Raw genomic sequence first — 22,860 nt, forward strand, 5'->3', positions numbered from 1 at the left:
GGCCTGATGACTCACGCTTGTAATCCCATCACTTCGGGAGGCCGAAGCAGGCATATCTCCTGAGGTCAGGAGTTCAAGACTAGCCTGGCCAACATGACTAAACCCTGTCTCTACTAAAAATACAAAAATTAGCTGGGTGTGCTGGTGCATGCCTGTAATCCCTACTACTAAGGAGGCTGAGGCAGGAGAGTGGCTTGAAGCTGGGAGGCTGAGGTTGCAGTAAGCCAAGATCATGCCACTGCACTTCATCCTGGCGACAGGGCAAGACTCTGTCTCAAAAAACAAAACAAACAAACAAACAAAAAAAGAAAACAAATACCAGAAGCAGCAACTAAAAGAGACTTCCCTGTGCAAGGTGGGCTGGTGCTGGTGTGGCAGAGCTGCTGGTTTCACTTTGAACCTTTTAGTACATTTGATGATTCTAACTATGTGAATGCTTCACTTGGCTAAATATAGAATTAATGTTTTACTATATGTGGAGAACTTTGTTTGCCTTGGATGGGATTCCAGAAGCCACAGCATAAAACTTTCAAGAGATGAGTGTAGTGGTGGGGAGCTTGGGGGAGGAGGAGGACAGTGAAAGAGCCTTGAATGAATGGGGCTTGTATCTGCTCTGAGCTGGCCGTGAGGGCAGCAAAGAATCCTAATCAAGGGAAGTGGAGAGGACCTTGGAGTCTGAGACTCAGAAAGACCCTCAAAGAAAACTAGGTTTTACACAGAGGAGGGGCTTTCTCACTCTTCAAATCCTCAATGAGACTCAGGTGTTGCCAGTCCACAGGGATGGCAGCTGAAAGAGAGGACAGACAGGCTCTCAAAAGCAAATGCAAGACCTCAGAAAGAAGAACAATCTATTAGTGTGAGGGGCAAAGGCCTTACCTTCCTCCTGCAGGAGTCCCTGGGGACTGTTGCCCGTGCCACAGTCCTGGTAATTTATTTTTATAATGATGGCACTGAGTCATTGGGAAAGTTAAATTATGTTCAGCAGGAAGGGTTTTAGAAATACTTCCATTAAAAGTGGTTTAAATTGGCCCGGTACAGTGACTCACACCTGTAATCCTAGCACTTTGGGAGGCCAAGGTGGGCGGATCACGAGATCAGGAGATCCAGACCATCCTGGCCAATATGGTGAAACCCCGTCTCTACTAAAATACACAAAATTAGCCAGGTGTGGTGGTGGGCACCTGACAGCTATAATCACAAAAAGCAACTCACTTCCCTCACCCAAATGATGCTGCCTCTTCAGCAATAAAGACATACTTCGGAAGAGCTACTTTTCTTAGAAATTGAGGAAATCTGGGCTCCAGAGATTATTTTCACACCATTCACTATAAGTCCTTAGGCAAGGGAATTAATTCTCCACTTCCGTCTTAGTTTCCCTCAACTAAGTAAAAAATGAAAATACAGAACTGGATCTTTTTTTTTTTTTTTTTTTTTTTTTTTTTTTTTTTTTTAGATACAGTCTTGCTCTGTCACCCAGGCTGGAGTGCATTGGTGCAATCTTGGCTCACTGCAACCTCTGCTTCCCAGGTTCAAGCAATTCTCATGCCTTAGCCTCCAGAGTAACTGGGATTATAGGCGTGTGCCACCACGCCTGGCTAATTTTTGTATTTTTTTTTTTAATAGAGATGTGGTTTCACCATGTTAACCAAACCGGTCTTGAACTCCTCACCTTAAGTGATCCATCTGTCTCAGCCTCCCAAAGTGGTGGGATTACAGGCATGAGCCACCACGCTTGGCCGGAACTGGATAATTTTTAGGGTCACTTCCTTCCCTAATATTGCCAGGCTCTACTATCTCAAGCATGGATTCCTGAGTTCCTGCACATGTCTACCTTCCCAAAGGACAGGTGACAAGCTCCATTCTACCGCTCTCTGTGGAGCATCTCTAAGTCTTGGGAATTCTTTTAAGATGGGAAATAAATTTATAGGATTAAGAGTCACAACTATACAAAACAGCATTGAAACTGGCCCAGCTGTCCCTTAGAACTGATGTTTATGGTTTCATCGAATAAACATAAAAATGATCCTCCCAGTCTTAAAACTTCAGAAAGTGACATTTATCTTATCTGAGTTCCTTTCTCAGGAAACCAACCATCAGGCCTCCCAGATAGTATCAAGGAGCTGAAACTTACCAGATCATGGCATCTGGACAATGAGATGCCAGACTCCTCATCCATCATGGTTGCCTAACAGACCACCTGCTTCTTGTTGACCAACTTCCCTTCCTAACCCCTCCCTAATTCCTATTTTCCCACACATGGTTACATTTCTTCCCTATTATATAAACCCTTAATTTTAGCCAGCCAATGAGATAGATCTCCCATCTCCTTGACTGCAGCGCCTGATTGTAGCCTTCTTCTCTGGCAATACTCGTTGTCTCAGTGATTGGCTTTCTGTGCAGTAAACTGAGCCCCTGGCATTTCAGCAACAGCATTACAGAGAAACCTCATTTCCACCCTTGCCTCCTTCGCCTTTCCCCTTTCTCCTTCCACCTGAGGTAACATTTTTACAGAGATGTATTCTGACCCCTCTTTCTTCCCTAAGAGGCAGGATACACTGTTCTGAAAAGTGCTTTCTTCACTTAGCAATAATAAATCAGGAACCCTTTCTACATAAGTGCATAGAAATCTTCCTCTTTCTTTCTTATAGCCAATATTATATTTAGTCCATTATGTGGCTGGACCATAAATTATTCAACCAGTCCCCATTACTAGACACTTGAATAGTTTCCACTCTTTTGCTATCACAGTGTCTCAGTGAATACCCTTGTGCTATGTCATTTCATTTTTATGCACGGATTGGTATTTCATGCACATATCTTATATATGTGCCCCATATGCTGGATCAAAGGGTAAATGCAAAGAGTGTCTGCTCCCTTAAAAGTTCACCAACAGAGTACATTGTTCAACTTTTGGATTTGGGGACTTTTACCAAAAATGGTGTCTCACTATAGTTTTAATTTGCATTTATTTTATGAGAAAGGTTGAACTTCTTTTCATGAATTTAAAGACTTTTTATATTTTTGGTGTGTAAACTGTCTCTTTATCCTTTGCTCTTTTTTTTAGATGGAGTTTTGTTCTTGTTGCCCAGGCTGAAGTGCAATGGTGCAATCTTGGCTCACCGCAACCTCCGCTTCCCGGGTTCAAGCAATTCTCCTGCCTCAGCCTCCTGAGTAGCTGGGATTACAGGCATGCGCCACCACGCCTGGCTAATTTTGTATTTTTAGTAGAGACAGGGTTTCTCCATGTTGGTCTGGCTGGTCTCAAACTCCTGACCTCAGGTGATCCTCCCACCTCAGCCTCCCAAAGTGCTGGCATTACAGGTGTGAGCCACCGCTCCCGGCAGTGTGTGTGCTTTTTTAAACTGCATTGGTGGTCTTTTTCTTCTCAATTTCTACAAGCTCTTTGTAAATTACAGCATCAGCCCTTGGTCTTTTGTTTGTTTGTTTGCTTGCTTGTTTTTGAGACAGAGTCTCACTCTATCCCCCAGGCTGGAGTGCAGTGGCACAATCTCAGCTCACTGAAACCTTCGCCTCCTGGGTTCAAGTGATTCTCATGCCTCAGACTCCCCTGAGCAGCTGAGATTATAGGCATCTGACACTACACTCAGCTAATTTTTACATTTTTAGTAGAGACGGGGTTTCACCATGTTGGCCAGGCTGGTCTCGAACTGATCTCAGGTGATCTGCCTGGCTCGGCCTCCCAAAGTGCTGGGATTACAAGTGAGAGCCACCACACCCAGCCAGCCCTTGGTCTTTGATATGAGTTGCAAGTATGTATTCCAGCTCTTCTTATGTATTTTGCCTTTTATCTATCTATCTATCTATCTATCTATCTATCTATCTATCTATCTATCTATCTACCTACCTACCTATATTTTGAGATGACGTCTCGCCGTGTTGCTCAGGCTGGAGTGCAGTGGTGCAATCTCAGCTCACTGCAACCTCTGCCTCTCGAGTTTCAGTGATTCACTTGCTTCAGCCTCCCCAGTAGCTGGGATTACGGGGAACACCACCACAACGAGCTAAATTTTTTTTTTTTATTATTTTAATAGAGACAGGGTTTCTCCATGTTGGCCAGGTTGGTCTCAAACTCCTAACCTCAAGTGATCCTCCCGCCTCAGCCTCCCGAAGTGCTGAGATTACAGGCATGAGCTACCGCTCCCAGCCTTTATATGTAAGTTTAACGAAACGTTTTATTTTGAGATAAGTATAGATTCACATGCAGTGCTTAAAAAAGATATGGAGCCATCTCATATATCCTTAGCCTAGTGTCCCCAACGGTAACATATTACAAAACTGTAGTACAATATAGTTATAATTTTTTTTTGCCACACAAAAGCTTTTTCTTGTTGTTTTTGATATAGTGGAATATATCAGTCTTTTTATGGCTTCTGGGTTTTGACTCGAAGACTCTCTTGCAATATTTGTATTGCTGCTAGAGGGATCAGTTACTTCCAAGACTCTCTTAGACTTAGTTCTGCAGGGAAAAGGAATTCCTGGAGAGTTGTCTCTTGGCCCCCACCATGACTTTTGCTCTCCCTACAGAGCCAACTGGCCCCACCCTCTGGCCTTGGCCTGGGTAGTGCAGTTTCTGGCCACACAGACAACTCAACTTAGCTGGAGATGCTGGTGCTGGAGTCTCCTACTGAGTCTTGAAGGTTCTACACATGAGCCCTTCCGGCTGGTGAGTCACCACCGTCAGGTTGAGTACCTGGGTTGGTGGGTGGGGCTGGCAGTGCCATTTCTGGTGCCCTGTCTAGTGCCCCCTTGGCCTGGGGCAAACCTCTGCATGGTTGGTTCTTCAACTCCAGGAGCCTCTTCCTCTTGACAACTCTTCTGCCTTTTCTTCCCACTACAGATTCAGGGGCTTTGAAGTCAAACCCATCCCCAGGCTGCTATCGACTACCTGTCATTTCTACTGCTTAAGCCACAATTACAGGGCTTCCTGCACTTGACCTGTAATTGAATTTCCTTGGGAACTCAATGACAAGATTGATTCAGCCTAATTGAGTCAATGATCAACTCTCCCTGCCTTTTATCTAGTCCTTGTTTCTGCCTGGGGCTGCCTGGGCTGAGGCTATGAGACTTTCTCAGTTTCTGTTTGAAGAGTTAAAAGTCAACTGATGTGCCTTTTTTATTTTTCCCCACCTATTTGCATTTTGACAACTGACACCTCTTAAACACCATTTATTTAAAAGATCTTGCAGAACATAGCCTTTCTTCACCTTTCCTCTGTCTGGCTAGCTGAGGTCAGAGGAAACTCCTGTTTTTAAACTTGCGTGTGTTCTCTTCATATGAATGTTAAAATGCAATTCTAAGAAATAAAAAAGTCCAGGTATAGTGGCATGCACCTGTAATCCCAGCACTTTGGGAGCCTAATCCGGGAGGATTACTTGCTTGAGCCCAGGAGTTTGAGGCTGTAGTGAGCTGTGATGGTCCCATTACACTCCAGCCTGGGTGCCGCAGTGAGACGCTGTCTCTAAATTAAAAATTTTAAAAAGGAAGAAATAATAAAAAGTCCAGCCTCAAAAGCAGGTTTGGAAATGAATAAGAAGTCAGCCTTTGGGTGGCTCTTTTAAATTTTTTTTTAAATTTATTTTGAGACAAGGTCTCACTCTGTTGCCCAGACCGGAGTGCGGTGGCATGATTTCAGCTCACTGCAACCTCAACCTCCCGGGTTCAAACAATTATTGTGCTTCCCGAGTAGCTGGGATTACAGGCATATGCAACCATACCCGACTAATTTTTTTTTTTTTTTTTTTTTTGTATTTTTAGTAGAGACGGGGTTTCGCCACATTAGCCAGGCTGATCTCAAATTCCTGAGCTCAAGTGATCCACCCATCTCAGTCTCCCAAAGTGCTGGGATTACAGGCATGAGCCACTGCAACGGGCCATTTAAAAAAGTTTCTTGATATGACTCAATAATAAAAAGGCTACCCAATTTTTAAATGAACAAAGGATGTGAATAGAAATTTTTCTTAAGAAGGTATAAAAACAGCCGGCCGGGTGCAGTGGCTCACGCCTGTAATCCCAGCACTTTGGGAGGCCAAGGCAGGCGGATCACGAGATCAGGAGCTCGAGACCATCCTGGCTAACATGGTGAAACCCCGTCTCTACTAAAAATACAAAAAATTAGCTGGGCATGGTGGCGGGCGCCTGTAGTCCCAGCTACTCAGGAGGTTGAGGCAGGAGAATGGCGTGAACCCCGGAGGTGGAGGTTGCAGTGAGCCGAGATCGCGCCACTGCACTCCAGCCTGGGCGAGAGAGTGAGACTCTGTCTCCAAAAAAAAAAAAAAAAAAAAAAAACAGCCAATAAGCACATAAAAAGATATTCAACATTATTAGCCATCAGGGAAATGCAAAATTAAAACCACAATGAGATATCACATAACACCCACTAAGATGGCCATAATAATACAGATAGATAATAACAGGTGTTAGTGAGGTTGTGAGAAGCTGGAACACTCATATGCTGCTGATGGGAATGCAAAATGGTGCAGCCACTTTACAAACAATCTGGCAGTTCCTCAAAAGGTTAAACATAGACTTACCACGTGACCCAGCAATTCTACTCCAAGTTTATACACAAGAGAAATGAAAACACATGTCCACACAAAAACTTACATACAAATATTCATGGCAGCATTATTCATAATAGCCAACAAGTAGAAACAACTCAAATGTCCATCAACTGATGAATGGATAAACAAAATGTGTTCTATCGATACAGTGGAATATTACTCAGCCATAAAAGGTAATGAAGTACTGATCCATGCTACAACACAGATAAACCTTTTTTTTGAGACAGAGTTTCGCTCTTGTTGTCCTGACTGGAGTGTAATGGCACCATCTCCACTCACTGCAACCTCTGCCTCCCAGGTTCAAGCGATTCTCCTACCTCAGCCTCCCAAGTAGCTGGGATTACAGGCATGCGCCACCACACCTGGCTAGTTTTTGTATTTTTAGTAGAGACGGGATTTCACTATGTTGGTCAGGCTGATCTCGAACCCCTGATCTCAAGTGATCCACCTGGCTTAAGGGCTGGGATTATAGGCATGAGCCATTGCACCTGGCCCAGCACAGATGAACCTTGAAAGCATTGTTAAGTGAAAGAAGCCAGTCACAAAAGATTGCATATTGTATGACTCAATTTAGATGAAGTGTCCAAAATAGGCAAATCTGTAGCAAAAGAAAGTAGATTGTTGTGGTTGCTCAAGGCAGGGAAGGATGGGGAGGTTGCAGGTTGATGGCTAAATGGTGCAGGATTTCTTCTTGGGGTGATGAAAATGTTCTAAAGTTGATTGTGGTGATGATGGTGCAACTTTATGAATATATTAAAAAATCATTGAATTGTACACTTTCATTTGTATAGTATGTGACTTATATCTTGATCAGACTGTTAGAAGAATGGTTAGTGCCAGGAACTTCTCTACGCAAAGCCTTAAAAAGGGAAGAAAGAAAAAAAAAAGTGAATGGGCATCATCTGGGAGCTCAGAAATGAATCTCAGGGCTTTTCCAGTTTTTGTTTAAATAGTCAAGAACCAACTGATGATGCTTTCCCAGACCCACTGAATCAGAATCTGCATTTGAACAAGATCCTCAGGCCATTTGTATTCACAGAGAGGCCTGCGAAGCACTGGACTAGACAGTATTGCACACTGCAAACAAAAAACTATCCAGGCTGGGCGCGGTGGCTCACGCCTATAATTCCAGCACTTCGGGAGGCCAAGGCAAGTGGATCACCTGAGGTCAGGAGTTCGAGACCAGCATGGCCAATATGGTGAAACCCCGTCTCTACTAAAAATACAAAAATTAGCAGGGCGTGGTGGTGGGCATCTGTAATCCCAGCTACTCGGGAGGCTGAAGCAGAAGAATTGTTTGAACTCAGGAGGCGGAGGTTACAGTGAGCTGAGATCTTGCCACTGTACTCCTGCCTGGGTGACAGAGCGAGACTCCGTCTCCAAAAAAAAAAAAAAAAGGCTGTAATCCCAGCACTCTGGTAGGCCAAGGCGGGAAGATCGCTTGAGTCCAGGACTTCGAGACCAGCCTGGGCAATACACTGAGACCTCCAACTATACAAAAAATTGTAAAAATTAGTCGGGCATGGTGATGTACTCCTGTTGTCCTGGTAATGGGGGAATTTGGGGGGAGCTGAGGCAGAAGGATAGCTTGAGCCCGGAGGTCGAGGCTGGAGTGATCCGTGAACTGCACTCCAGCCTGGGCAACAGAACGAGACTCTGTCTCAAGAAAAAAAGAAAAAAGAAAAGAAAAGAAAAGAAAAAACAATAAATAAGTAAATAAATAAAAACTATCGGACCAGGCATGGTGGCTCACGCCTGTAATCCCAGCGCTTTGGGAGGCGGAGGCAAGCAGATCACCTGAGGTAGGGAGTTTGAGACCAGCCTGACCAACATGGAGAAACCCCGTCCCTACTAATAATACAAAAATTAGCCTCGTGTGGTGGCGCATGCCTGTAATCCCAGTTACTTGGGAAGCTGAGGCAGGAGAATCGCTTGAACACGGGAGGTGGAGGTTGTGGTGAGCCGAGATCTCACCATTGCACTCCAGCCTGGGCAACAAGAGGGAAACTCCATCTCAAAACAAAACAAAAAACAAAACAAACAAAAAAACTATCCCTCGTTAGGCTGGTTCTGTCTCAAGTATTTTCGCAACTCATATAAGTGCAGCAGATAGTCTCCAAAGGTAGCTACTATTTGAGATAGGAAAAATCAACACTTATGATGCTTCTGACACCAAAATTTGTGTGTGTGTGTGTGTGTGTTGGAATGAGTGGTCCCCACACATCAAGCAATTCTGCAGCAGACACTAGCTGGGTGTCAATAATTCAATTCAATTCTTACACTATCCACTTGAAGATAACATCAGATCCCGGACTGCCTAGTGGAGTTGAGGCTTCAGATTGGCTGACACTGCAAATCCTGAGTGAGAATGCCCAGGTAAGTCCAGCAACCCACAGAACCATGAGCAACAATCACATATTTTTGTTGAAGCTATGAAGTTATGGGGTGGTTTGTTACATAGCAATACATAGAGTAATGTGTTATCCTGAGGCCAGTCACCTGACAACTGCCTGAAACCAGAGGTAATGGTTAGCAAAAAATTCTGTATTTTTTAAATTATAATTTATATTTATTGTATTATATATTATATTATTATATATAAATATATAATATAAATATATATTTATATTATATTTAATTATAATTATATTTAGTAATAAAATTCTGTAAAAGTGCTGTATACCAGTAACTAGTGATTTGCTTTATTACCTAAATTTAAAACCCCTTAACATGCCTCCTAGTTACCTGGTTCAAGACACCAGGAAAGAAAATGAGGGGAGGAAAAGAACACTGGAAAAATGGGAACAGACCGGGCCCAGTGGCTCACGCTTGTAGTGCCAGCACTTTGGGAGGCCGAGGCAGGTGGATCACCTGAGGTCAGGAGTTCGAGACCAGCCTGGCCAATATGGCGAAACCCTGTCTCTATTAGGAATACAAAAATTATCTTGGCATGGTGGTGCATGCCTATAATCCCAGCTACTTGGGAGGCTGAGGCAGGAGAATCGCTTGAACCCGGGAGGCAGAGGTTGCAGTGAGCCAAGATTGCACCACTGCACTCCAGTCTGGGCAACAGAGCAAGTCTCCATCTCAAAAAAACAAAACAAAACAAAAACAGAAGAAGAAGAAAAGTAGGAACAGCATAACAACATGAAAGCTCGAAAAATAAATACCTAAGCTTTCTTAAACAATACTTTACATCTATACTCATGTGATGTACCTCTATCATTAGTCATTGTGAACGACTGATGTTTATAAGTGACAGAAAAAGAAATGAAAGACAATTCCAAATAACTTCAAATATTATGTTATAATTAGATTACAAAAGAAATGCCTTTTTTTTTTTTTTTTTTTTTTTTTTTTTTTTTTTTTTTTTTGAGACAGAGTCTGTCTCTGTCGCCCAGGCTGGAGTTCCCTGGCACAATCTCGGCTCAGTGCCACATCTGCCTCCTGGGTTCAAGCAAATTTCCTGCCTCAGCCTCCCAAGTAGCTGGGATTACAGGCGTGTGCCATCACGCCCAGCTAATTTTTGTATTTTTAGTGGAGACAGGGCTTCACCATATTGGCCAGACTCGTCTCGAACTCCTGACCTCAGGTAATCCACCTGAGGAGGCCTCAGCTTCCCAAAGTGCTAGAATTATAGGCGTGAGCCACCATGCCTGGCCGAAATGCCTTATTTTAAACATTTAAGAAACAGAAAGTACATGTAATGTCAAAAAAAAAAATCCCATTCATAAAAGGGATTTAAAAAACTTTAAAATACCTGAGAAAAGATTAACACAAAATGTTCAGGACTTATAAATTGTAAAATCATAAAGCTTTACTTAAGAATAAAAACAGAAAGGGATGCATGGAAAGAAAGAACAAAAATTAGAAATGCACTATTGTCTAGAGGAAAATTGTCCTAAATTAATTTGTATTATATCTTGTTTCTTTGATGCCTTCATTTATTATCTCTAGTAATTTTGAGGTGCTTTTCATTTCATTTGCATAACATGATCGTTTTATTTCTTCCCTTTCTTTGTGTATATCTTTCTTTCTCTTCTCAAATAGCTTTGTCAGAATTTTTAGAGCTAAGTTGAATAGTAGTAATAATATATCCTTGTCTTGTTCCTATTTTAAAGTGGAATAATTCATGTTCTCCATTAAGTGTAATTTTGACTTTTGGTTTTCAATAGAGCCTTTTTGTCATGTTAAAGAGGCAACATTTTATTGCTTTTAGGGAGAGTTTCCATGAAGACTTCCCTTTGGCATTTGCAGAAATAATTATATGAATTTTTTCCAATAATATTATTGGTTATGTGGACAATTGAGCTTTAGTGGGGGATGTTTATAAGTGACAGAAAAACAAAAATGAAAGACAATTTCAAATAAGTTCAAAAACAGAACTTTAAAAAAGTATATGTTCTTTCTTTCTTGTTCTTCTTTTCTGAGACAGGGTCTTACTCTGTCACCCAGCTGGAGTGCAGTGGCATGATGAGAGCGCTGATCTCAATCTCCTGAGCTCAATCAGTCCTCTTGCCTCAGTCTCCAGAGTAGCTGGGACTCTTTTACTACAATGAGGTCTGCTGTGTTGCCCAGGTATGGAACTCCCGGGCTCAATTGATTCTTGCGCCTCAGCCTCCCACAGTGCTGGGATTACAGGTGTGAGTTACCACACCTGTTCCTTTAAAATGTATACTATATTCTGATAGCTAAATGTTTGCTATCTAGATGTTTGCAAAACTAGATGTTTGCATATCTAGTAACTTATGAGATTATCATGTAAGCTTTTTTTTTGATGCTGTTTTCGTTAGGTATGATGATCAAAATCTGTTTCACCAAAGGAAATGAGACAATTTATTTAAAAGGTAATACAGGCCACGCACAGTGGCTCACACCTGTAATCCCAACACTTTGGGAGGCCAAGGTGGGCAGATCATGAGGTCAGGAGTTCGGGATCAGCCTGACCAACATGGTGAAACCCCGTCTCTACTAAAAATACAAAAATTAGCCCGGTGTGATGGTGCGTGCCTGTAATCCCAGCTACTCAGGAGGCTGAGACAGGAGAATTGTTTGAACCTGGGAGTGAGCTGAGATCGCACCATTGCACTCCAGCCTGGGTGACAGAGCAAGACTCCATCTCAAAATAAAATAAAATAAAATAAAATAAAATAAAATAAAATGACAATATGAAGAGCAATACAATTTTAAAAAGTAAAATTAAAAAAAAAAACTCACTACGTTACCCAGGCTGGTCTCAAACTCCTGGCCTCAAGCAATCCTGCCTCAGCCTCCCGAAATCCTGTGATTACAGGTGTAAGCTGCCATGCCCAGCCTTTAAAAAATAAATAAAATTAATTTTATATTTTATAAAATTAATTATATATATATATATATATATATATATGATGCTGGGCACGGTGGCTCATGCTTGTAATCCCAGCACTTTGGGAGGCCAAGGCGGGAGGATCATGAGGTCAGGAGTTCAAGACCAGCCTGGCCAACATGGTGAAACTCCATCTCTACTTAAAAAAATACAAAAAAATCATCCAGGCGTGGTGGCACACGCCTGTAATTCCAGCTCCACGGAAGGCTGAGGCAGGAGAATCACTTGAACCCGGGAGGCAGAGGCTGCAGTGAGTACAGATTGCGCCGTTCTACTCCAGCTTGGGCAACAAGAGCGAAACTCTGTTTCAAGAAAACAACAACAATTAAAAAAATATATATATATATAAAATAAATTTAAAAATATGTAATACATTTGATATACATTGCTCTGTCACCCAGGCTAGAGTGCTGCAGTGCAATCATAGCTCACTGCAGCCTTGAACTCCTGGGCTCAAGCAATCCTCCTGCCTCAGCCTCCCCAGTAGCGAGGACTTCAGGTGCATACTACCACACCTGGCAAAATTTTTTAAAGTCCAACTTCAAGAGAAATAAAAGAAATAATAAATAAAACTATAATGAGATACCAAAATTGACAAATTTAAAAATAATCCCAGTTGAGGATGAAAAAGGGATACATGGATCCTGTGAGTATGAATCAGCACAACCTTAACATTGTACATAAATACTCCAGTCCAATGAAGCTTGGTGGAGGGGAGAGGATGATAGGGTACAAATGATGTTTAGTTTATTCTTTCTTGCACTTTTTAAATTTTATTTTCTTTTTCATTTATTTATTTATTTATTTATTTTGAGACAGAGTTTCACTCTTGTTGTCCAGGCTGGAGTGCAATGGCACGATCTCGACTCACCACAACCCCCACCTCCCAGGTTCAAGCGATTCTCCTGCCTCAGCCTCCCGAGTTGCTGGGATTACAGGTGCGTGCCACCACGCCCAGCTAATTTTGTATTTTTAGTAGAGATGGGATTTCTCCATGTTGGTCAGGCTGGTCTCGAACTCCTGACCTCAGGTGATCCACCCACCTTGGCCTCCCAAAGTGCTGGGATGACAGGTGTGAGCCACCACGCCCAGCCTAAATTTTCTACATATATAAAAATATATTACTTTCATAATAAAATATGCATATCCAAATTGAAACCACAGTGCAATACCACTGCACATCCACCAGAATGACTAAGACGGGAAGCAACAACCACCCTGAATGTTGGTGGGAATGGGGAGTAACCGGAACCCTCATGCATTACTGGGAGGTGTATAAACTGGTTCAACCACTTTGAAAAACCAAAGCTAAATCTAGAGCCACCAGTAATTTCACTCCTAGGTATATATCCAATAGAAGTAAGAGCACATGGCCATCAAAAATCCTATACAAGAGGGCCAGACGCAGTGGCTCACGCCTGTAATCCCAGCCCTTTGGGAGGCCGAGGTGGGTGGATCACTTGAGCTCAGGAGTGTGAGGCTAGCCTAGGCAACATGGAGAAACCCCATCTCTACAAAAAAATACAAAAATTAGCCGGGCATGGTGGTGCGCGCCTGTAGTCCCAGCTATTTATGGGACTGAGGAAAGAGGAGCGCTTCAGCCTGGGAGGTTGAAGCAAGAGTAAGCCATGATCACACCACTGCACTCCAGCCTGGGTGACAGAACGAGACCCTATATTGAAAAAGAACAAAAGAAAACAAACAAACAAAACTGCACAAGAATGTTCATTGAAGTTTTAGTTGTAATATCTTCAAACTAGAATGCCTATTTTTTAGAACTCAAATGTCTATTTTGGTTTTTTGAGACGGAATTTCACTCTTGTCACCCAGGCTGGAGTGCAGTGGCGTGATCTCGGCTCACTGCAACCTCCACCTCCTGGGTTCAAGTGATTCTCCTGCCTCAGCCTCTCGAGTAGCTGGGATTACAGGCACCTGCTGCCACACCCGGCTAATTTTTGCATTTTTTTTTTTTTTTTTGAGACGGGTCTGGTTTTATATCAGTGTCATGCTGATTAGGTTACTATAGCTTGTAGTAGAATTTTAAGTCATGTAGTGTGATGCCTCCAACTTTGTTCTTTTTGCTTAGGATTACCTTGTCTATTTGGGGTCTTCTGTGGTTTCATATAAATTTTAGGATTGTTTTTTCTATTTCTTGGAAGAATGACTGGTATTTTGATAGGGATTGTATTTAATCTGTAGATTGCCTTGGGTAGTATAAATCAGTAGACTTTGAGTAAACCAGAGGTAGATGGGTTTCATCCAATTAGTTATATACTGTATAGTAAAATATTGACCTCCCCAATTCTGTTGGCAGAATGCCTTTAGACTCAAACTGCAACTCTTCCCTGGGTCTCCAGCCGGCTGGCCTACCCTGCAGACTTTGGACTTGCCAAGCCTTCACAATTGCATGAGCCAATTCCTTAAAATAGATCTATAGAGCTCTATACACACACACACACACACACACGCATACATAATTGTTAAAGAAAGTTCATATACATGGTAAAATAAAATGCAAATGGTGAGAAGAGAGGACCAAACAAAAAGTAAAAGTTCTAGTGAGAGCAGCTCAAAAGACAAGGGAGGCATAGGCCACTTCTTTTTTTTCTTTTTTTTTTGAGGCTCCTGATGTACCAAAAAGAAATGCCAAAGATAATTTTAAAAATTGTTGTATATTTCAAATATTTATGTTTTAAATGCAATGCTTTTTTGCACCCAAATAAAAAGAACCACACACTTTGCAGCCATAAAAAAGAACAAAATCCAGGCCGGGCACAGTGGCTCACGCCTGTAATCCCAGCACTTTGGGAGGCTGAGGCAGGCAGATCACGAGGTCAGGAGATCGAGACCATTCTGGCTAACACGGTGAAACTTCGTCTCTGCTAAAAATACAAAGAATTATCCGGGCATGGTGGCACGTGCCTGTAGTCCCAGCTACTCGGGAGGCTGAGGCAGGAGAATCGCTTGAATTCGGGAGGCGGAGGTTGCAGTAAGCCGAGATCGTGCAGCTGCACTCCAGCCTAGGTGGCAGAGTGACCACCAAAAAAAAAAAAAAAAAAAAAAAAGAGGGAGATCATGTCTTCTGTGGGAACATGGATGGAGCTGGAGGCCATTATCCTCAGCAAACTAATGCGGGAACAGAAAACCAAATTCAGCATATTCTCACTTATAAGTGGGAGCTAAATACTTATGAATACCAAGAGAGGAACAACAAACAGTGGGGCCTACTGTTTGTTGGGTGGGAGGAGGGAGGGGGGCAGAAAAGATAACTATTGGGCACTGGGCTTAATACCTGGGTATTCAAATAAGCTGTGCAACAAACTCTCAAGACATGAATTTGCCTGTTTAACAAACCTTCACATGTACTCCCGAACCTAAAATAAAAGTTAAAAAAATACATACACACTTTAAGATGCTGCTAGTGAGAGAATTTGGAGATTTACAGAGAATGTGAGTTACAGAGCATTCCAGTTGCTTTTCGCTTGCCAGGCGTCTTTCTCTTCTCCTTTCTGAGGCCTGCCTTCTCTCACTTTGCTGTCAGCAGCTCTCTTGGCTCTTGCCCAGCCCCAGCTCTCAGAGTATTTCCTGTAGGTCCACAGCAGCAACTTGCCACAGAGCTGGCATACTCCTTTGTTTTCTTACTATTTTCTCTTGTCAGCACCTTAATACAATTTGACATATGCATTACATGCATTTGGATGTTTTGTTTTTCTGAGGGATCTTTTTTTTTTTTTTGGTTGTGGGGGGCGGAGATGAGGTTTTGCCATGTTGCCCAGGCTTGTCTTGAACTTGTGGCCTCAAGCTATCCTCCTGCCTCAGCCTCCCAAAGTATTGGGATTATAGGCACGAGCCACTGGGCCCAGTTCTTTGCTGATTCTTTAGCTTTACATAAACAGTATGTGTACATTTTCTTCTGCAATCTGCTTTTCCCACTCAACAAGATTTGTGAAATTCATGCGTATGAATTGCATGTAACTGTAGTTCATCCATTTGTACTGGTGTGTGGTATTTTATTATATGAAACTACCATTGGCAACAGACATTCGATTGCTTGCAGGTTTTTGCTATGACATTCTTGTCTTCTGGTGCACACGTGGGCTAGAGTTTTGCAAGAGTTTTTCTAGGGCACATCCCTGGGGTGGATTTAGTGTGTCATAGGGTGAATGCATCATCACATTTACTAAGTAATGATAAAATGTTTCCTGAAATGGCCTACTTATCCTTTGCGGTTCTCTCACCAGCAGAGCCTAAGTTTCGTTTCTACTGCTCCACATCCTCAGCGACACTTGATACACTCGGACCTTTCACATGTTGCCTCACTGATGGTGCGAAGTGATAGATCACTTTGATTTCAGCGTGCACTGCCCTCCTTCCTAACCAGGCTGAGCATCTTTACCAGTGTTTACTCCTCCGGATGGAGCAGTCTGGTGCTTCCATTGAACTCAGGTACCTTTCTCTTTGGCTTCCTTCTTTTTCTGACCATTTTCCTTCACACTTTTCAGGAAGTAGTCTTGGCTCTTAGGGTGCTTCATGTGCTCAATACGCACATTAATTCTCTTGGCAAGAATCTTGCCCTTAACTTGTTTGTTTATAACAATGCCAACAGCGTGCTGGGGGACACTATAGACTCTTCCAGTTTTGCCATGGTGACACTTGTGGGCATTCCTTTTTGAATAATACCCTTTCCCTTGATGTCTACAATATGGTTTTTTTTTTTTTCTTGAGACAGAGTCTCTCTGTGTCACCCAGGCTGGAGTGCTGTGGTGCGATCTCTGCTCACTGCAACTTCCACCTCCCAAGCTCAAGGGAACCTCCCACCTCAGCCTCCCGAGTAGCTGGGGTTACAGGTGTGTGCCACCACACTGAGCTAATTTTTTCATTTTTGGTAGAGATGTGGTGGGTAGAGACAGGGTTTTGCCACGTTGACCAGGCTGGTCTCAAACTCCTGGACTCAAGCTATCCGCCCACCTCAGCCTCCCAAAGTGCTGGAATTATAGGCTGAGCCACAGCGCCTGGCCTACAATACCACCTTTCTTAAAGATTTGCATATATGTGGCCAAAGGAACAGCTCCATGTTTTCTAAAAGGCCTGGAGAACATAGAGTGGGTGGCCCTCCTCTATCTATCCTTTTGTGTTTGTCATTTTGGTGAATTACTGGAAGATGATGCCTCCGGCTGATAAAAAGCAATTTAAATGCTCCACTTAAACTTTATGTTCCCACCTTTATTTTTTTTATTTTTTATTTATTATTTTTTTTTTTTGAGACAGAGTCTTGCTCTGTCGCCCAGGCTGGGGTGCAGTGGCCGGATCTCAGCTCACTGCAAGCTCCGCCTCCCGGGTTTAGACCATTCTCCTGCCTCAGCCTCCCGAGTAGCTGGGACTACAGGCGTCCGCCACCTCGCCCGGCTAGTTTTTTGTATTTTTTAGTAGAGACGGGGTTTCACCGTCTTAGCCAGGATGGTCTTGATCTCCTGACCTCGTGATCCGCCCGTCTCGGCCTCCCAAAGTGCTGGGATTACAGGCTTGAGCCACCGCGCCCGGCCCCCACCTTTATTTTTGCCATATTTCTTTCTTGCCAGCTCATCAATGCATTTAAGATTTTTAAACAATACATTTTATTTAACATTTTTTGGTATTTCAGTAGGAAGGTCAGTCAGGTTATCTAGGTCCACTTCCTGCTAGAAACACAAGTTCAACTTCCCTTACTTTTTAGCAACCGAATAATGCATTAAAAAGTTTGTCGGCGGGGCGCGGTCGCTCATGCCTGTAATCCCAGCACTTTGGGAGGCCGAGGCGGGTGGATCATGAGGTCAGGAGATCGAGACCATCCTGGCTAACACGGTGAAAACCCGTCTCTACTAAAAATACAAAAAATTAGCCGGGCGAGGTGGCGGGTGCCTGTAGTCCCAGATACTCCGGAGGCTGAGGCAGGAGAATGGCGTAAACCCGGGAGGTGGAGCTTGCAGTAAGCTGAGATGGCACCACTGCACTCCAGCCTGGGCAACAGAGCGAGACTCCGTCTCAAAAAAAAAAAAAAAAATTATTGTCATACTACCGGGATCTAGTTATGACTCAGCACGAGTTATCTATTCAACCATACTTTCAGAATCAAAATTTTCTATTATTTTTTAAATCATTATTGTATTTTCTCCTAGATATTTGTTCTGGATCCATTTTTTTTCTATTGTTTCTTTAATAATTTACATATTTTCTCCCATTTGTAAACTTGGAGATGTCCTCCAATTTTTCTTCTAGCTAATATGCATGATTTCTAGTAGAGTCCATTCTGCTTTTTGGTGTTTTTTAACCCCAAATTCTTGTTCTATGGCTGCATCTTTTTCACACCATCTTTCATTTTCCAATAATAATGATGACTGGAATTGAAGTTCTTTCCTTTTTCCTACATTAACTGTTTTGTAGGAGCTCATTAGTTCAATTGTGTAGCCTGGACTAACTTACATATGTCCAATGCATCTTTTCATTATCTGCACATTCACTACTAATTATTGGCATGGGTTGTCTCAGCAATCATTAGTTTTCAATTTATCTGAGGGAGGTCCTACCCTGTGTAGGGCAGACTGCTAGTTGTCTATCAAAATCCATTCTCTCCTTCCTCCTGAGTTCCTGCATAATAATAGTCATAGCTGCATACACGGCAGCCCAGCTAGGCTACGTTTCTAAGTCTCTTGCAGTCAGGTGTGACCATATGATCAAAGCCTTGCCAATGAAATATGAGCAAAACTGATACGTGGCATTTCCAGGTATGGGTGTTAAGACATTGGACATAGCTCTTTGCCCTGCTTGTCAGCTGGGAATCCTAAATGACAATGATCTTGCTTCAGCCACACAAATAACAAGAGTGCTCTAGGGCAGGGGTCCCCAACCCCGGCCACCAATTAGTAGCGTTCCACGGCCTGTTCAGAATCGAACTGCAAAGCACGAGGTTAGCAGCGGCCAAGCAAGCAAAGCTTCATCTATATTTACAGCCACTCCCCATTGCTCACATGCATTACCACCTGAGCTCTGCCTCCTGTCAGATCAGCGGTGGCCTTAGATTCTCATAGGAGCGTGAACCCTATTATGAACTGCACATGCGAGGGATCTGGGTTGCACGCTCCTTATGAGAATCTAATGCCTGATGATCTGTCACTGTCTCCTATCACCCCCAGATGTGACCATCTAGTTGCAGGAAAACAAGCTCAGGCTCCCACTGATTCTATGTTATGCTGAGTTGTATAATTGTTTAATTACAATGTAATAATAATAGAAATAAAATGCACAATAAATGTTATGTGCTTGAATCATCCCCAAACCATCCACACCCCTGTCTGTGGAAAAATTGTCTTCCACAAAGCCCGTCCCTGCTGCCAAAAAGGTTGGCGACTGCTGCTTTAGGGGACAGCAGAGCAATGAGATGGAAGGAATCTGAGACTCTAAGTGACCACACAGAGCAGGACTGACTCCACTGCTCTGGACCATAACCAGGGAAATGAACTTTGTCTAAAAGTCAGTGTATCACTGGGTTTGTTATTAGCCTTCACCCTAACTAACTCCACTGCCAGGACCTTCCCCACTCCCAACTATAACAGCTCTGAGAGTTCTTAGGAGACAAAGTCCCAGGTCAACCCCTCATCTACACCCTGTGAAACCTGAGCTTCGAGAAGGCTGCACCCACTTTCTCTGCAAGTGAGTTTTTACGAACTCTTAAAATCTTTCATTCCCCCACTCCCAGCATGTTCCCACGATGATCATGGAGGAAAAAAGTGGGGACTGCTTGACTGTAGGTTTTCTCTTCCTCCCCAGTCTCCTTGGTGGTCTTCAGATTTTAATATGGATATAATATATACAATTTTATTTATTTATTGAGATGGAGTTTCACTTTGTTGCCCAGGCTGGAGTGCAGTGGCGTGATCTCGGCTCACTGCAGCCTCCACCTCCCAAGTTCAAGGGATTCTCCTGCCTTAGTCTTCCGAGTAGCTGATATTACAGGCATGTGCCACCACACCCGGCTAATTTTTGTGTTTTAGTAGAGATGGGGTTTTGCCATGGGCTTTTGCCATGTTGGCCAGGCTGGTCTCGAGCTCCTGATCTCAGGTGATCCATCCGCCTCGGCCTCCCAAAGTGCTGGGATTACAGGCATGAGCCACCATGCCCAGTCAATATATAGTTTTAAAAATCAACGTTGTTTCACTCACCTCATAATATGGTTAAGTCAGCATGGTGCCCTTTTTGGATTGTGTTTAAAGAGCTGTTTCAGGAAAACATTCTCCAGACTGTGCTTCACGTCAAGAAAAATGTAGGGTGTACTGACTGATGGCGGTAGGCGGGAATCCAGCAGGTAATGAGCAGAATGAATTGGGTGTTCACTTTACCAACTATTAAAAACAGTAGCACACCATCACCTGCCAACGATGATAGTGTGCCACGAATCTGAGAGTTTGGTCAAACCAATGTTATCCATTTGAGATAAAAAATAGAAAAGCAAGCATTTCCATACGTGGGTAAACAGACAAGGCTGGAAAAGCCCCCAAGCCTGGGGCTGCTCCTGTACCAGTGTACCTCTAGTTTCTTCACTGGTGCATGCCAGAGAGCGGTCCTGTGCGGGGCTGAGGATCAAGCCGTCCTGACGCAGCTGAGCAGGGCAACCCACATTTCTGGTGATTCATCTTCATCTTTTCTTCCTTTGCCCCTCCCCTGGGGGCTAGAAAGTTACTTAGGTGGAAGTAAAATGCAAACATTAGTACAAAACACTCTACGAATCCACATCCTATCATGTCTGTAACTCAGGGCCAGATAGAAGGGTCCTGCCTTCCTCTCAGAATCCAGTAAACTCTGTCCCTCAAACATTCACTTTGCACCTGCCATCACCACTACCCTGCACTGTGTGCGAGAGCTGAGAGCTGTGTGTGAGTCTCAAGGTAGGATATCCTCTTCCGGTTTGAGTTTGACTGAGTGCTTTTCAGTGTTAGTACCCTGAATTTGGGGCCTTTTAAATTTTCATGTCTATGTTATTTTCTTCCCTAGTATTGTTTTTCTTTGTCCATTTTAGTGAGCATTAAAATGGAAGTTTTATAAACATGGTTTAATTTTCTTGCCAGCAGTCTACTTTTTTTTTTCTTTTTAGACAGAGCCTTGCTCTGTCACCCACTCTGGAGTGCAGTGGCACAATCTCGGCTCACTGCAACCTCTGCCTCCCAAGTTCAAGTGATTATCCTGCCTCAGTCTCCCAAGTAGCTGGGATTACAGGTGCCCACCACCATGCCCAGCTAATGTTTTATATTTTTTAATAGAGACAGGGTTTTACCATGTTGGCCAGGCTGGTCTCGAACTCCTGGCCTCAAGTGATCTGCCTGCCTCGACCTTCCAAAGTGCTGGGATTACAGTGTGAGCCACCGCGCCCAACCTGAATTTCAACTTTTATTTTAGATACAGGGCATACATGTGCAGGTGTGTTACATGAGTATATTGCACCTAGGGAGTCAGCATAGTATCATTAGGTAGTTTTCAACCCGCGCCTCCCTTCCTCCCCGCTCTGGGAGTCTGCAGTATCTGTTGTTCCCAAGTCTATGTTCACATGTGCTCAATGTTTACTCTCACTTAGGGGAACGTGTAGTATGAGGTTTTCTGTTCCTATACTACTATGCTTAAGATTATAGCCTTCAGCTCCATCCATGTTGCTACAAAGGATATTATTTCATTTCATGGCTGTGTGGTATTCCATGGTATCTATGTACATTTTCTTTATCCAGTCCACCCCTGATGGGCATCTGGGTTGATTCCATGTCTTTGCTATAAAGAACAGTGTGGTAATGAACATATAAATGCATGTGTCTTGTTGGTATAATGACCTGTTTTCCTTTGGGTATATATCCAGTGATATGATCGCTGGAGGAAATGGTACTCTGTTTTAAGTTTTATGAGAAATCTCTAAACTGCTTTCCACAGTGGCTGAACTTCCATTTCCACTGGCAGCCATATAAACATTCCCTTTTCTCTGCAGCCTTGCAGCATGTTGTTTTTTGACTTTTTAATAAGTCATTCTGACAGGCATGAGATAGTATCTCATTGTGGGGTTTTGCATTAAATTGATTTGCATTTCTCTTATGATTAGTAATGAGCATTTTTTCAAATGTTTCTTGGCCGCTTGCATGTCTTCTTTTGAGAAGTGTTTGCTCATGTCCTCTGCCCATTTTTTAATGGAGGTATTTGTTTTTTGTTTGTTGATTTAAGTTCCTAATAGATTCTGGATGTCAGACCTTTGTCAAATGCACAGATTGAGAATATTTTCTCCCATTCTGTAGGTTGTCTGTTTACTCTGTTGACAGTCTCTTTTGCTGTGCAGAAACTCTTTAGTTTAATTAGGACCCAGCACTCTATAGTCTTTTACACGTTTCAGAGCCATAAGTGTGAAGACTATAGCAACAGTGTGTCTGCTGGCTGGAGTAGAATCTGCCAGTCTGAATACTACGAATGCAACCTGAAAGAATTATTTTCCCTTTTTTTTTTCTTTTTTGAGATGGAGTCTCGCTTTGTCGCCCAGGTGGAGTGCAGTGGCGTGATCAGCTCACTGCAAGCTCCGCCTCTTGGGTTCATGCCATTCTCCTGCCTCAGCCTCCCGAGTAGCTGGGACTACAGGCATCCACCACCATGCCCAGCTAATTTTTTTGTATTTTTAGTAGAGATGGAGTTTCACGTGTTAGCCAGGATGGTCTCGATCTCCTGACCTCGTGATCTGCCCGCCTCAGCCTCCCAAAGTGCTGGGCTACCACACCCGGCCTATTTTCCCTTAAAAGAGAAAACTTTCTCCCCAACAACCAAATTTTAACTCAAACTCTTTATACAATAACTTACTCTTATTAAAGTTTGGGTCTTTTCTGATTATTAAAGTAACATATACTTGTTTTAGAAAATTTG

General features: G+C 43.0%; 1 protein-coding gene across 1 annotated transcript in view; it reads left to right on the plus strand.

Moving 5' to 3' along the window:
* The window catches only part of NAA38 (N-alpha-acetyltransferase 38, NatC auxiliary subunit), a 226,289-nt gene that overhangs the window by 108,841 nt on the left and 94,588 nt on the right, over nucleotides 1-22,860 (plus strand). The window lies entirely within an intron of this gene.

Source organism: Macaca thibetana, chromosome 16, assembly GCF_024542745.1.
Source record: "Macaca thibetana thibetana isolate TM-01 chromosome 16, ASM2454274v1, whole genome shotgun sequence".
In the NCBI taxonomy this organism is placed as follows: Eukaryota; Metazoa; Chordata; class Mammalia; order Primates; family Cercopithecidae; genus Macaca; species Macaca thibetana.